The sequence below is a fragment of the Panthera pardus genome, unplaced genomic scaffold (genome assembly GCF_024362965.1).
Source record: "Panthera pardus isolate Hobbes unplaced genomic scaffold, ASM2436296v1 HiC_scaffold_1, whole genome shotgun sequence".
Taxonomy (NCBI): Eukaryota; Metazoa; Chordata; class Mammalia; order Carnivora; family Felidae; genus Panthera; species Panthera pardus.
In genome coordinates this window covers 10,348,374-10,364,888 of record NW_026526654.1, presented here as the reverse complement: position 1 = coordinate 10,364,888, position 16,515 = coordinate 10,348,374, and the positions used below count along the sequence as shown (strand labels likewise).

The window sequence follows — 16,515 nt, the reverse complement described above, 5'->3', positions numbered from 1 at the left end:
ACCTCACTGGCCCCACGGTTGGGACAGTCAGGTTACCTCCAGATGTTAGCAAATCTCTTAGTCCCTAAGAGAAAAATAGCCCCCAACCAGGAAGCCCTGCTGTAACCTGACGGCCCACGGCCCCGTGAACCTTGTGCTTAGGCCTCATCAGAGACAGGTGTGCCTCGAGGCTAAGGACACATAAGGCTCAGGACCCCTCACTTCCACAGGCCCTTAGAAGGCTCCATACCTAATTTTGTATTTATAACTCAAAGTTTGCAATTTTTCACATCTTTATTAAAGAAGACACCCCAAGTTCAAAAACTTTAGGCTCCATAAAACCTGGGCCTGCGCCTAGGTCTCAGTTGATATCAACTGAGAAAATCAACTTATTTTATAGAACCCAAATCTGTTCAAAATGGCCTCCTACTTCTTTTCATATCGGTCAGTTTGTTTGTCCATTCAGTTAATGAGAGTGTCCCCATCCGAACTCAATATCCCCAGCCTTGTGGAGCCTGATGAGGTTTTGAGCAAAACAATTCAGGCTCCCCTGACATGCTCCACCCCCTCGTGCTTGGAGAAAACTTTCACAATCGAGGAAGCCACAGGCCCCTGTTTTCATCGCCTGAGGATTCCACACAAATGTAGGTCACCAACTAAAAGTTCTACTAATGATTTTTCATAAAAATGCTTTCAGATGAAAAATTCCTTGAGGAATAATTCCAGTCCTGGCCAACATCTTCTTGATTCTTAAAACATAGTGAGGGAAATGAGTTGCATTATGTGTATTTCCTACTGAAACCCTCTCTTGGAGAAGTTAGAGCTCTGGAATAATCAGGTGGATGGCAGGCCTATATAAAAATGACTCACTCCAACTATCTGACTGTGTACTCACTCTTCAATCCTTAAAGACTTCTTGATTATTCACTAAAATTAAACCTGGCATAGATGAATGGATACAGGGATGGATGGAGAGGTGGATGGATGGGTAGATGGATGGATGGATGGATGGACGGATAGATGACGGATGGATGGATGGTTGGATGGACGGAGAGATAGATAATGGCTGGGTGATGGATAGATGGATGGTGATGGATCAATGAAGAGATGGATAGATGGATGGGTGGATAAAAGAATAGATAAAGAAAAAAAAAAGAATAAAGAGATTGCTTTTTCCATTTTATTTCTCCTAAAAGGGAACCCAAGAAATTGTTATCAATGGGCAACATTGGCAGAACTAGGAATTTGGGGGAGATTATGGGAGCTGTGAGGGATTTTCACTTTTCATTCTGTACTTTTCTTTAATGTTTGCATTTCTTTGTAGTGTATGAATTATTATTATGTGGGTGGGTTATCTGGTTGGTGGAATAACGAACGGGTTGTTGGTTTTCTTATGTATATATTTCAATATTTTTAATGACTGAACTTTGAGTGATGAACCCATCGGGGAGCCTCCTGATGTATGGTTTACACATTTTCACCTCATTTTTGCTAAATGTAGCAGACTCTCGCAGTTACTTCTTAATCTTCTCATATTTGTGGATCGTTTCAAGCCGCCTCATATCCTTCGCTGAATGAGGCAGTAAAGAAATAAATATCTATGAAATATATAAAATAATATTGTCGGACCTCAGGCAAGGATACAGAATAAAGCAACATAAACGTTTTTACTTACCGTGCCCCCAGGCGGCACCTCTACCTGAAAAGAGCAGTCATCCCTTTCTGACTGCACCCCGGACCACCAGGATTTCCACAGAGAGCTCAGCTGCTCTTTAGCTGTTCCCTGTTAGCCTGGGGCACCTCCACGTGTGTGGGAAGGGAGGGTGGGAGTCCTCCCACTCTGCGTTCAGCCACGGAGCCCCTCCTGCCTCCCAAGCTCCTTGCCCTCGACTTGTCCTGCCATGTCCACCTGTGTGCTTCCTGCCAAGTGGGCTGGAGACAGCAGCCAGGCTTGTGCAGCTGACCCCAGTCTACCCAGGGCCTGGGGCACGGTCTGCCACAGAGAGAAGTGCTCCATGGAGGAAGGAAGGGTGAGATTCAACAAGTACGGGTCTTCCTTCTCCTCTTCACGAATTAGAGCTGCCTGAGCTAGAAGTGGTCTCTCCTTTACGGAAATGATCTTTTCTTCCATGAAATTGTAGTCAGAAAGACACTTCTTACCACCGCCTTCGGTAGCTGCCTCCTCCAATCTGGATCACAGAGCAACTGTTCAACCTGAGAAACCCCTTGAAAAGGCCGTGTTCTACTTCTGTTGCAGATGGGCACGCGTACCTGTACGGCAAAAGCTGGTTGATGCCCCGTCTCTGGACCATTCACCGACTGTGGGTCCGTGGTCGTTTTGGGCCATGCACCGACTGTGGCTGCGTGGTCGTGGACGCTGATTTTGCAGCTCCGCTACACTTTGGTGGCCCTGCTCTGGAGGACTGCCCTCTGCAAGTCCCTCGTTATTTCTGGTCTGGCTGGAAAGCTGCAGAACGGCCCTGGGCCACTGAGGGACTCCAGTTCTTGGCTCAGGATGCTGGCCAAGCTCAGCAGCCTCCCTGTGCCAAAAGGCCCCAGGAACTCCCTTCGCCTCCCTTCATACCTCACCAAACCTAAGACACTCTCCCGGTCCACTTTGTCACTCGGCCCCAAAGCAGCATGGCTGCCTGGTCTCAGCCGGCCCAGCCCTGGAGATAGTGTCTGCGGCCTCCGGAGGGCCAGTAGACCTGCAGACAGCCTTCTCTCTCCACTTCCAGTCTCTCCTGCCTCGGCCTCAAGCCCCGCCCCCAGACAGGGCCACACCCCTCGCAGGAGCAGTCCCTGGACTTCGAGGTGGGGGAGGTGGACAGACGGAGGCAGCAGCACCCTGCCAGGCTCCGGGTTGTCATTATAGCTACACTTGGAGCCACGATGCCCTGAGCCGGCCCGTACCCAGCGGGGCTGGACCCTAGACACCCCGCACCCTGACGTGGGATGGTGTATTCTCCCGAACGCGCGTCTCCCCAGGCAGATGCTGAGACGCCGGGGTGTGGGCACAGCACAGCCCCCCTGGGAAGGTCCAAACAACTGGCCGTTCACACAGAAACGCAGCCGTCTGCTCCGGGAGATATCTGAACTAGGAGCAGAAAGTGAAAGGCGTCCTCAGGGTGAAATGCATGTGCCTCTATCTGGGGAGACGGCAGGTTCTCACGGCCAGCCCACGCCCTGGCCACGGTCCTCGGTTCCGAGGCTGTGCTCGGTGATCACCTGCTTTTACCTCCTAAGTATGGAACTTGAAGTGCTAGCCTCTCCCTCAACAAGACCCTACTCAAAGGTTTTCTCTGGAAGGATGGCTTTAACGTCACAGCCAAGAGAAAACAAGAACGAAGACTGAGCTCAGTTTTTGTCCCATCCCCAAGGGTGACACGGCTCAGTGTGGTCTCACCCCCAAGAGTGACACGGCTTCCTTGCTTCCCCCAAACTTGTGGATAGGGGCTAGGCACAGATGGAAGGGTCTTCTCTCTTCTGCTGGTGCCCTCGGGCGCCTCTGGCAGCCAGTGGGGGGCCCAAAGTGGGGGCGGGGCTGGTTCTCTGCACTGAGATCAGGGCCTGTGAACCCAGCACGAACTCTACTCACTGGGCTGTTGTTAGACAAAACCGCACCCCCCCAACCTTCCAGAAACCTATGCATTTTGCCTCATGCTCTTTTGAAGGTAAAGCTTCAAGCCAGCTAACCTCTGAATTTTTCATAGTATCTTTTGAAAATCAGTTAAAAACACGATTTCACTTATATGTGGGATTTAAGAAACACAACCAATGAACACGGGAAGGGAAGGAAACATAAGATAAAAACAGAGAGAGAGACAACCCATAAGAGACTCTTATATAAAGAGAACTGAGGGTTGCTGGAGGGGCGGGGATGGGCTAGATGGGTGACAGGCACTGAGGAGGGCACCTGTTGGCATGAGCCCTGGGTATCATATGGAAGTGATCAATCACTGTGTTCTGCTCCTGAAGCCAAGACTTCACTGTATGTTAGCTAACTTGGGTTTAAATAAATAAATTTTTTTAAAAATCCCCTTAAAAATTGGTTTTGGTTGGGTTAGCCAAACTCTGGTTTTAAATCCTACATGGATTATGAATCTGCAGATAAGCACTGCAGACCCAAAGCTCTCAGGCACATCTGGGGTTTTCGAGGGAGCTCCCGGGGCAGGGTAGAGGCACTGCTTACTCGCTCCGCAGCCTGGTGTCCAGAGTCACACGCTCCTGCTGCCCCGTGACACGTCAACAAACAGCACAAGCAGGGAAGTGTCTTTTCTTGCACACTCTGTGCCTCAAGTTCATTTTCTCTCAAAGTCCCATCTTGGAACCCTTGAACCCCATCACCCTGAATGCTTCCAGCCCTCTTCTCCGCGTGAGCTGGGCATCTCCCCAGAGGAGATGGGATCCCATGAGAAACTCAAGCTCTTCACTCAAAGTCAAGGACATGATCTAAACCACTGACGACAACTGCCCGGAAACAGAAGTGCAGGCCCCGATCGGTGGCTGCTCCGTGACAGCGCAGCGCCCCCCGCAGGTCCTGGAGTCTTGACCCCACCCGTGCCCTCTGCTTGCTGGGCTCCAGTCAAGACGACAAAGATGGCCAGCTTGGTAACACATGGCACTTACCACATGCCAGTCACAGCCCACTTCTCTCCGCAGGCTAACGCACCAGGTGTCCATCCCAACCACCGTGTGGCGGGGACCTTGATTATTATTCCCGTCAAAGGGGGAGAAGCTGAGTCAGGAGATGTGAAGAGGCTTGGCCAAGGCCACACAGGGGTCAACTAGTAAAGTGAGTGGCTCAGGGGTACACCCTGGCAACCCCAACAGTAAGTCTCCAAACCCTACATCGCGCTCACTGAATAGCCCACCAGTAAACACCACACACAGTAAACAGATCTGTTCGCATCAGGAGCCTGGGGGACACTGGACCAGCTCAGCTGCAGAGCCATGAGGGGCCTCCGCCCATCGGGACCTGTCCACGCCCTCTCATTTCCCTGCTGAGCAGCAGCCGTCCCCCTCAGAGCCCTTCTCCCAGGGAAATGTGTGCTCACGCAGCTCTCGTCCACTGGAAATCCGCTGCCATGGTCCACAGTTCAGAACTTAGAGCGTGGTCGCGTCACCGGGTGTCATTCTAGAGGCCACCTCTGCCTCGTTCGCTCCTGCGGCAGACCCTCCAGGGCAGCTCAGCCAGGGGTTCTAAACGTGCCACCTTTCGTGGGAAGGACGCGTGCAGACAAGCCTATGAGCACAAGGCAGCATCCTGGTGAATGGCGTGGACTGTTCCCTGGCTCTGCCGAGTAGAGCCGTGAAAACGGCAGCGTCCTGTCTACAGTAAACTCACACATCCGTGGCACCAGGGCCGTGCACCACACACTCCTACACGCGTGACCGGTCAGAAGGCACCAGCAGAAAAGACCGTCCTGCAGTAAAGCGGGAAGGGGGGCGTGGCCCTGGCGCCCTCAGGTCTGAACGTGCCCTGCTGTCCACACGCTGAGATGCACACGGAACGTTAGGAGCTTGTTGTGTTCTGTCCAAATCACCTTTATTTCAAGTCCCCAAACCTTCTGGCTCTCTGGATCCTCCTCCTACTGGAGAATGTGTACACTGTTCCGGAAAGTTCTGCGAGGCCTCTGTAGTGTTTGGCTTGGGGAGGGGACTGTCAGTTCACCTGCCTGGTTTGGGTTCTGTGACAGCCAGGCCTGCCTCACCATCAGTTACCTGAGGGGCTCCCCGGGGGTCCCCAGACCAGCACTGTCAGGGAGAAATGCAATTGAACAGATGGGAGTTTAAATATTCTAACAGCCGCATTTGAAACAAAAGTAAACAGAAATAAGGAAAATTAGATTTAATCATATACTTTGCTTCATCCAGTATCTGAAAAATACATTCTTTTCAACCCATCAATCATGTTCCCTGGTATTTACCAAAATGACTTAAAAACTACATCCACGCAGAAACCTGAACAGAGATGTTTAGAGCAGCTTTACTCATCATCGCCAAAATTTGGGAGCAGCCAGGATGGATGATAGACTGTGGTCCCCCCGACAATGGGGTATCATTCGGCACTAAAAACGCAGGGGCCATCGAGCCCCATAAAGACGCGGAGGAACCTTGAACGCATATGGCTAAGTGAGAGAGGCCAATCTGAAAAGGCTGCACCCAGTGATTCCAGCTACATGACATTCTGGAAAAGGCAAAACTGTGGAAACAATAAAAGATCAGTGGTTGCCAGGGGGTAGGGGGATGAACAGCAGAGCAGAGAGGGTTTCCAGGGTGGTGAGGCCACGTGGCGGAATGCTGTCATGGGGGACACATGTCATTACAGGTTGGCCAACCCACAGAGTGCGCGACACCAGGCGTGAGCCCTGATGCACACCTTGGACTCTGGGCGATCAGTTGTGACGATGTCCCACCCCGCTGGGGATGTGGATGCGGGGGGCAGGGAAGGTGGGAAATCCCTGTTTCTTTCTCTCAGTTTAGCCACACACCTTAAACAGCTCCAACATATAGTATATCCATTAAGATTTTTATTTTTACCGTAAGTCTTCAAAACCTGATATGTATTCTGCACTCACGGCCCTTAATTCCACGGGGTTTCAGGTCTCCGTGGCTGCCCTGGACCGGCGGCTTGCGCCCTCAGTGTTCTGAGGCCGGGCACCCAGGCAGCTACCTGCTAGGTGGAGCCCCGGGCAGGGGGACACAAGGAGAAGAACCACGGTTCGAGGCTCAGGAAGCTGTGCCTCCATCAGTATAGCAGACTCCTGGGCGTGACGTGTCTTCCTTGTGCCATGTGCATCCTGCCTGTAAATCGCAGCGTGTGATGGATGGGCCTTAACGGGTTTCACCTCGTGGTCAGGCACACGCAGGTGTGTGCAAGCACCTTTTCCCAATTTTACCTTTTCTTCCTCGAACTCACCAGCAGGGAAGCCGCTTGAGTTTGGGTGCTCACAGCCACAGCACTTAGCAGGTGTTTCCTCCACTTTATTTCACAGACTCGCGGCTGGGGCACTGGTGCCGCGCAGACAGACGTTCAGTGGGTGTTCACCAAATTCCGTGGGTAACTATTCTTTTAGGAAAGGCCTGTGTTTTAGGGAAAGTATATAAATAGGTATCAGAAATTTTCTTACTTTGCCATATAATAAAGGTTGCAAAATAGATCTTTAGAAAAAAAACACAAATTTTAAAGCCTCGATTATTTTATGTGAGAACAGACTGCTCTGCATCGAAAACCCTTTTGTCGGGCATTTTCACTATCCACTAAACTGCTCAGTTGAAAATTAATCCTGTTACTAAAGAGTAAATCTAGTACCAAAATGGTCGGTTGGGGGGTGACAGAAAGGTGGGAAGGCTCACATCCCCAAAAGCCTGTCCTCCCTGGGCAGCTCAGTGGCCCTCGGGACGCTAACGCAGAAGGCAGAGCTACCTGGGTCCCAGACAGCGAGCAGGCCCACGTGAGTCCTTCCCACCAGCCACAGGCCGGCCGTGGCCACAGTCCCTGGACCCGCAGTGGGATGCGTAACACAGGGGACTGCGCAGGCCCCGGTCACCACACTCCTCCTCCTCCTCCTCCTCCATCAAATGGGTGAAGAGCTGCCTTTCCGCACAGAGTTCCGGAGGCTTCCCGAGGACATGCACGGGCACGAGCGCAGCACCTGGACACGGCAAATGCTCAGTAAACACTCTGGACCACAGCCCGTGTCCCGCACTCTCCAGATCTCCCACGCAGGCCGAACAGGCCAGAGCAGGCCTGCAACAGTATTTACAGCGTGCACGAAAGAGCGGGTCGATTTCCAGGGGGCGGACGGAATAAATGAATGTGAAATGGGGCACCGGGGGAAAGTGCGGGAAGAAAATGGGAGCCTGAGAATGAGGAGGAACACACAGCCAAGCAGAGCAAGAAGGCCTCGGCTCCGTGGAGGCCAAGTAAGCGAAATGCCTGCTGGCGAACAGGTGGGCACTCCGCCAAGCTGTGTAATACAGAAGTGATTAATTGAGGCAGCCGGGAGAGGATTAGAACAGAGAGCTTTTGATATTGTGCAGTTGGGAGGGAAGGCCACAAGGAATTTTAAAGCATACGGAAAAAAAAAATAAAAAGGGAGGAAAAAGAGCTGAAAAAAAATTAGAGACTGGAGAACTGATTTTTTTTTTTTAATGGGTTTGCTCTTTAATCCAGTGAAATAGGCAGTGCTCAGCTAATAACATGAATTTCTCCTTTGGTTAGTTGTCCTCGGGAAACAAATCCTTGTTCAGAAATCTAGACATCCCAGAGCCCAATAATGTGAAATGAAACTCAGGAAATACATCATGAAGTGATCGTGCTATGTAAGCTCTTGAAGACATTTTCAGATCCCTCCACGCGCACGTCCGTTGTGAAAATGTGGATTCTTGCACATCACATGTGAGAATCTGGGAGTGAGACGGGTAGACGCCTGACGTCCTCTGCCTGGTTGAGACCGCAACGTATAACAGTCGAGAAGGAGAGCCTGAAAGATTGAAGACAAGAGGGCTGTGTGTAACGACCTTTGTCAGCCCCCCTGCAAGAGTAGAGTGGGATCACCTAGAATTCGTGGCACGTTTTCTTCCTGAGAGCCTGAACTGCATACTGTCTCTAACTTAGCGTCCCCGAGGTGACCACACAGGGCATGTGGCACAAGGACACCCTTTGTCTGTAGGAATTGTGGAAGTTTGGCGGGGGGGGGGGGGGGGGAGGGCGGGGGGACAGGGGGCAGGGCAGATAGACACGAGCTGTCAAGCCCATTCCAGAACTGGAGGTTCTGGGGACCTGATGGGGTCCCCAGAACCTGAAGTGACATCTACACTCACTTCCTGACCTCCACCCAGCGCTCCGTCCGCTGAACTTTGGACAGACCCAAGGAAGCAGAACACTTGAAAGTTGCCTCTTGTGGCCCTGGACATCTGTGGTGACCCAGCACTTAGAAAACAAGTCGTTTTGTACAGCTGCCTGCCCTCCCCGCCTGTGCGCCCGCAAGCTGTCCCGTCTGGGCAGCCCCGTGGGACCGCATGCAGAGCGAGCCGCTTACCGCGTGGTACCTAGTACTGCACTATCGAACGGAAAGGAATTCACACAAACAAAGGACTCCCGCGAACCATGGAGTCTCTGCGTCACCGCTCACTCCACAATTTAGTATTGAGCCGCTCAAGGTCTGAGAATCTGTGCACAAAGTTGAACGCTCCTGTAGACACAGTGGGTGTTTATTAGAGTGTCTATACATCAAAGGTAACTATGTTCCTATCTTTCACTACTGCTTTTCACGGATGCCGTATTTAAAGATTTTCCAAGTATCTGGGGCCATCAGAGATCCGAGACCTAACCCCAGTTTGTCTGCTAGCCAGTCGTGAGCCAGTCACATTCCTGCAGATCTCAATTTCTCCCTCTGTAAAATGGGAATGTTAGACCAGCTGACTTCCGTGATTCCTTCCACGTCTGTTCTGTGAGCCTCTACGACTCACGCCTTCTCCAGCTACGGTCACTTCTGCCACGCACACACCGTCACTCTCGCACGGGTACAAGGGTGCGTGCCCCACTGTGACGTCCCAGACGGAGTCTGATCCTTCCTGTACCTCGAGTGTCTGCAGCAGTGGCCACAACGAAGTGGCCCACGCAGACACTGGGCCGTCAGGGAAGGCGGGTGGGTACTCAGAAGCCCGTGGGGCCCACGGACCTAGGTTCTGCTTTTGTCTTTGACAACCAAAGAGGCCTGGATGCTTGCACAGCTAAGAGATGCACCCCCTACATGAACCCAATTTTCAGGAAATCCTAAAGGTTCCCCTTCTACCACTCTGTTGTCATAATTTCAAAAGGCAACTCTCCCATTGTGCCCATTTCTAAAGATGAGGAAACGGAGGCTCAGAGGCTGGACACAAGGCCCATCATAGCTGGACTGGAATCTGGGACTCCAGCTTGGATTGTATTCCATTGTCTACTTTTGCTGGCATCAACAAATGTTATGAGTTTTTCATTTTTTCCTGAGTTTCTTGGACTGCTTCACCAAGCTCTCGGGTCTGTGATCTTTGTAGATGTAGAACTCTCCAGAATCTGTCAAAATGTTGGCTTTGGAGCTATTCAAAGAATCCTGATTTTAGAGTCTATGCACTGATGTCTATTCCTGTTTCTGTCATGGGAAATGCGTATATTTCAAAGACGTTTTTACAAATGTCCACTATAAAATCTAAATCACAAAAGCACAGCAACAGAGTCACTGTGTCAGATGTTATTGAAATTCACATTGTTTCTTGGTGCTGAAGAGAGAAGTACTTCTGGAATATGAATGTGACACGAACAGTCATCCCAAGCCAGGGACACCCACTCGGCCACACTGGCAGGAGGTGGGGACACGGGGCAGGCAAAGGGCATGCAGACCTTAAAACGCTGAAGAACATGCTGTCACCAAAAAGACCAGAGATAACGCGTGTTGGCAAAGACGTGGAGAAAAGGGAGCCCTCGTGCACTATTGGGAATAGAAACTGGTGTGGCCACTCACGAAAACAGTACGGAATCCCTCAAAAATTAAAGACAGAAGTGCTGTACAGCACAGTAGTCCCACTTCTGGGTATTTATCTGAAAGAAATGAAAACAGGATCTCGAAGAGGCATCTGCACCACCAGGTTGATAGCAGCGTTACTCACAATGTCCGGGACATAGAGACGGGCTCAGTGCCACCGACAGGCAAATGGATGAAGAAGGTACATACGTGGAATATTAATCAGCAGGAAGTTCCGCCATTTGCAATAACATGGATGGACCCTGGGGACGTTATCCTAAATGAAATCAATCAGACAGAGAAAGACAAATATTATATAATTTCTTATTTGTGGCATCTAAAAAAACTGAACTCATAGAAACAGAGGATAGATTGCCAGAAGGGAGGGGGAGTGAAATGGTGAGGGTGGTCGAAAAGTACAAACTTTCAGTAACGAGATAAAATTTTTTAGAAATGTGTGTTGGGAAAAAATACTGACAAAACAGCTGGAAGTATGAGCTGTTGGTATTTTTCAGCCTAAAGTAAGGCACGTTCGTTTACAGAATTGGAACGAAACAGTAAAGTGTGGGGCCAGACCACCCAAAAGGAGTAACTGAAGATTGCCCACCACGCACAGGCGGGGCTGGGGGCTGCACATTTCCCGCTAAGCATGCCTTCGTGGTCTTGCAAAGCCCCCGACCTCTGAGAGCCTCGGCATGCTGGTTTGGAAAATGCGAAGTGTGGGGGATTCTGCGCCTGAGGCCCGCACGAGCCTGCGGGAGGAGGAGCCGGCCGTGGGTTCCCACTGTCCGTCACTGCTCTGGGTTCACGTTCACTGTGGCGCACACGCACTACCGCGTGCCGGCCATGCCTCTCTTCCCGCGACCACAGCGGTCGTTCTGCGCAGGAAAACAGCAACTTCCATGGCAAAACACGAATCCCTCGGTTGATATATTTCCAGATATGCTCCTTGTAAGTGGCACATAGTCAGGTGTCCAGCTACAGCTCATCCCTCGAATGGGGACGGTCCACGTGGGGTGAGCGTGTGCAGACATAGCGTGAGGACGCTCTCTGAGGCAGGTGTGCAGAATCCCAGCGCAGGGCCTTCCGGGCAAGACATCCACTGCCTTTCCCCATCACAGCAAAAATGCTAAATTGTTTTTCCTGTTGGCATGAGTGTCTGAAGATGTGTCATCAGAAGAAGACCCATATTCAAAACGTGCTCCCTCCTCGGATTGGCCCGGGAAGTCGGAGTTTACAATGTGTAACCTGCAGGCCCATTTTCCCACGAAGTGGGGACCGTTTACTGGAGAAATACGTAGCAGCTGCACGCGAAAGGTTACGCCGAACCACCCAGCCCACTGACTGGCGGGATGCGCAGCTTCACCGTGGCCGCAGAATCCCACCCCGGCCCCCCTCGTGGGGACCAGCAGGCCACCGTCGAGTGCGCGGGATGTACAGCCACTGCTACCCACAGGGAGACCGACATCCTCTACGTGGAATATTCCGGAAGTTGTCAGAAAGGCTAAGGTGCCCCTTCTACCTGGGAGTGTGGGCGGCAGGGTGCATCCCCAGCCTGTGCTGGCTGAGTGAACCTTCCGGAAAGCCTTGCAGATCTACATCGGGGGTGAGGGATGAAGAGGAGGAATCGGGGCGCCCCCCCCACAGCGGCACCTGAGCTGACCCAGCGTGCCCCCCCCCCCCACGGCTGGGGGAATGGTTGCATCCAGCGTGGCCTCGCTGCCCATATGCCATTCAGCTCCTGTCTGCCTTTTTGTTTACACTGGGGACACAATGGGAGCTACAGTCCTTCCAATACATCATTTATAAGTGTATTCTACCTCTGAATGTACAGACAGAGCTTGCTGTGGGTGAATAAGCCCCTGTGAATATTGCCAAGACACTGTGCTTTGTTCAGCACTATTCTTCACAATAGATACCACACTTTGGAAGTAATTTTAAAAAGGGAATCAAAATAGTGGTACTTTTAGCCTTTGTTTCTTTTATACCACAGTGCATTCTCTGTCTCTCATTCAGCCGCTCCCATTATACTGACAAATTAAATAAACCACTCCATTGCAGAAAGGCTCGGCCAGGCAGGGGCTTCATCCATCCACTGCGGCCCCGGGAAGTGGAAAGAAACACTGAGGCGGTTTCTGCTACCAATTGCAGCTAACTTCAGTCGAGGAGCAAAAAAAAAAAAAAAAAAAAAATGGGGGTAGGATTCAGAACTTGAGGGGGCTGGCAGCACCCAAGAGCTGGCCTCCGCGGCAGGTAATGTCCACGGCGGAGAGGGCCGCGGCTTCTAGAAGTGCTGAGAGTCCCTTCCTGCTGCGTGGGCCTGGGAACAGGAGCAGGTGAGTCACAGGAGGCGCCTGGGTGGCCAGAGCCTGCTGGCGAGGGGCAGGCCAGGGGCACCGCGGGGCCGAGTGCTTGCTGTTCCAGGAGGCCCAGAAGGTTCCCCCTCGCAAGCATCTTGGCTTTTCTCTCCTTTTCGCAAAGCGGAATTTATTCAGACGTTCGCTGACTGCTTCCTGCAGGGCGAGTGAATGGCTCCGGCACAGAAGGAGAAGCGCTCTCTCCGTCTTTCTCTCTCTCCCTCTCTCAGTCTCTCCCTGTGTCTGTGTCTCTGTCTCTCCTTCTCTCCCTTAAGCTCCGCCGTGACTTTTAGAAGCTTCTGGTCTGTGCAGTCACAGATGTTTGAAATGCAGGCAAAGGAAGAGTGGGACATAGGACTTCTGAGGGCGGAACCGTGTCTGGTCTCTCCTGGTCCGAAGCTTCCTGGAGACATGAACGCCAACTTTGGAACATAATCCTCTAACTTTTGGCCTGAAACCATTTTTATTTTTTCAGGGGAACAAAAGAACAAAACCATTACTTTTCACTTGGGGAGAAAGCTCTTTTAAATTGCTAACTGGTTATTTTTGAAAAAAGACCAATGTCCTTTGAACCAGGATGCACACCGGCATTGCGGCTTTCGATCCTTCCTGAGGCTCTGTCTCTAAAAGTCGCTCCGGTTTGATCGGCCGAGTGGGCGCTGCTGTTGCCAAAGTGTCCTTCGGCGTCTGTGCGGGGACCCCACGGTCCCCACACCCCTTCTGCTGCCACCCACTCAACAAAATGAGCGGGATCGGTGGGAAAGAGAGAGAGCGCTTGCTGTCAGAGGCGCTGATTTCCTTATGAAAACAGAGCGCCAGTAAATGCCAGTTCCAGGCGGCAGCTTTGAAGGCGCCAGCCCCCAGCCAGGATGACCTCATTGAAAATGCGCGCCGTCTCAGGCACAGAGTGGGGGACTCTGTGCTCCCACAGAGGCGTCCCCTGGCTTCGAAGTCAGAGGCCACTGCAGGCAAAGAGAAATATTGAGCCAAAAGAGTTTGAACAGAGCCATCGGGGTTCATCTTTTATTACCAAAGAAAGACTTGAAAAAGCCCAGGTGAAATTTCCTTCCATTGTCTAGGAAAATTCTCTGTAATTTGCCCCCAGGGAAATCCAAGCGCCTGGCGGCCGGGGGCGGGGGGTGGGGGGGCCACCTCCTCTGTCCTTCTCTCTTCCTTTCTCGGGGTAAATGTCTCCGGGGTCCCTGGAGAACGGAGTGGGTGAGCGGGGGCTGAAGGTCAGGGTTGCCCACTGTGGCCTGACTTTTAAGCTAAAGAGGTTTTTCTTTCTCTTGTTGCCATGCCAGGTCTAATTTGGTGGCATTATGCTAACGGGGAAGGCCCGCTCCTGACAGGAGGGGTTCAATGAGATTACAAGCTTTGCAGTCTGTCGGCAGCTCCCGCTGCCCGGACCTTAAATGGGGATTTAATGGCCAGCTTTATCTGTAGCGTATCAGTGGAAATCTGCTGTTTTCAGCAACTTAATTGGCACTGTGTTTGCAGGAGTTTTTCGGGGAGGTGGGAGAGCTGACCAGATTTTAATGCTGAATTATTTAGAGATCACACTACCAGAATGTCAGTGGAAATCTGTGGTGCGTTTTGTTTTTCCAAAGCGCGGAGAGCTTCTGAACGGGCAAGATGCCGGATTCTGCTGTGACGCCCGAAACTTTCTAAAAATATTCAGAGGGTCTGACGTAGTTTATTTATAGATGGGATGCACAAGAGTAACAGTTGCTCTCGCAACATATGTGCGGTGTCTGACTTGCGGGGCGGTGAGAACATGCGACAGACGGGCAGGGAGCTCTGCCCAAGCCGAGTGCGTGTCGGTCTTTCCAGAATTTTAGCAGATGGGATCCGTGTGTCCCTGGGGTGCGTTACAGGTGACTGAGGCAGTGCAGACCCACATCGGGGCAAGGGACCCGTGTGGGCGCGTGTGCACGTGCACGTGTGTGCAGGACAGAGCACAGGCTGTGTCCAGCGTGCTGGCTGGTCTGTGTGTCAGGCGCGTACGTAAAGGCTGGACTGTATGAAACCACAGACACCCCATCCTGTCTGCCCTACAGACCCGTCGGTTACCCACGGTTCCATCCGGTGTGTTCAGAAGGACGAGCCTGAAGAGTCGGGTTTTGCAAACACCCACCCACAGAGGGAGGGGGGTGCGGTGTCCTCTCAGGATTTCCTGCAGCAGAGAGGGGACAAGCGGCCTGCGCCTGCATGGTGGTGGCACTCGAGGCGGCGGGTATGGGGAGCCCGGGAAGGGGGACACGTGGGATTGCTGGAGAAAAGGAGGCAGAAGGAAGGAAGAAAACGGAGAAAATGTTTTCCCGGCAGACACACCAGCATTGTCTGTTCCCAGTTAGGGTCAGTCCGGAAAGTTCAGGATTAGTAAATTTAATATCCTGTCAAAATTCTCATGATAATGAATCCCGGCCGGTGGCTGGCACCGCGCTTCGGCACTGCGGCTGGCGGAGATAGCGCAGCTCATTTATGAGCGGGAGGTGCGGCGGCGCCGGGCCCGCTGTCCCCGCCGCGCTGCGGGGGCCACACGGCCGGGCCCCCTCCGAGCTGCTCGGCCGCGAGCCCCGGCTTCCCCGGGACAGTCGGGAACCGCCTGGTAGGAAAACCTACGCCCGACATGGTCTCTCCCGCCTGTTGTGGCGCCGCGCCAGCCGTGTCTTTAATCCAAAAGCACGGAGGAGGACGGACACCGAGACCCCGGAGCCGGGAGAGAGGAGAGCTGGCTGAGGACGGGCGGCTGCCGGGAGAGTCGATCGGCTCCTGGTAGCACGGCCTGGGCAGGTTTTAGGCTGCGGGGGTGAGGCAAGATGTCGTGTCCCCCAGCGAGGAGCGTGGAAACGAGAAAGTTCCTGTGCAATTTGTTCAAGGCTCTGCACCTCTGTAAGCAGCTGTCAGGTCCGTACATTATGGTACATTGAATCTGAATGAGGCTCTCAACATCAAAACCGTGCATCCATTATGATATCATCTCCCGCTCTGAGCCGTAATGCTTATTAATTCTGCACCCATACTCTCCCGGCTTCAGCAAATGTATTCCATCAGCCTAGCATTTAATTTAATTAGTACAGCTGGGCTCTCATTCTCCTCTCTGTGTCAGAGGTATTGTCAGCACGTTCTGCTATAACACAATTACTGATTGCTTTTAGATAGGCAGAAATATGATTAGGGTATTGGGTGGCTGTATCATAAGCCTTATTAGATTCATTTGAAATCTGGAGATAAATAGGAAACTTTTATTTGCAGTGTAATGAGATTATGCTTATTAGGCCGAGACCTCACAGCCTTTTGCAAAGAACAGTGTATCAGTAGGATTATACTCTGGGAGCACACTCTTTGCTCCCAGGATCCGAGCCGAGCCGTTTCTGAGCGCCTCCAAGAATTCGCTGTTGTCACACTGTATACGTTTTAGGATTATGGCCAGCTTGGCATCGTCTCCGTGATGAAGGGCATGGATATCCCTTTTCCTTCTCAAAGTCTGATGGAATACACATACCTCTCCAGATGGGATTTTATTTTATGAGAAGTGTTTTGAAAAATCAGTGCACGGGCTAAAAGAAATTATACTTTTAAACGTATTTATTTGCTTTTAAAGATGTTTGCATTTATTAGATGTCGCTTACAGAGATTGGCATATAATGAACGTCGTAAAAATCCCT

General features: G+C 51.8%; 1 long non-coding RNA gene across 2 annotated transcripts in view; it reads left to right on the top strand.

The window, feature by feature from the left end:
• Nucleotides 1-16,515, top strand: part of LOC109264052 (uncharacterized) — a 343,526-nt gene that overhangs the window by 213,678 nt on the left and 113,333 nt on the right. Inside the window, exon 1 of one of the 2 annotated variants that reach the window (XR_008424968.1) lies at nt 11,071-12,823. The exons of the other annotated variant lie outside the window; for it this stretch is intronic. This is a non-coding gene — a long non-coding RNA (uncharacterized LOC109264052). Of the gene's footprint in view, nt 1-11,070; nt 12,824-16,515 lie in introns of those variants that run through there. 2 annotated transcript variants of the gene reach the window in all.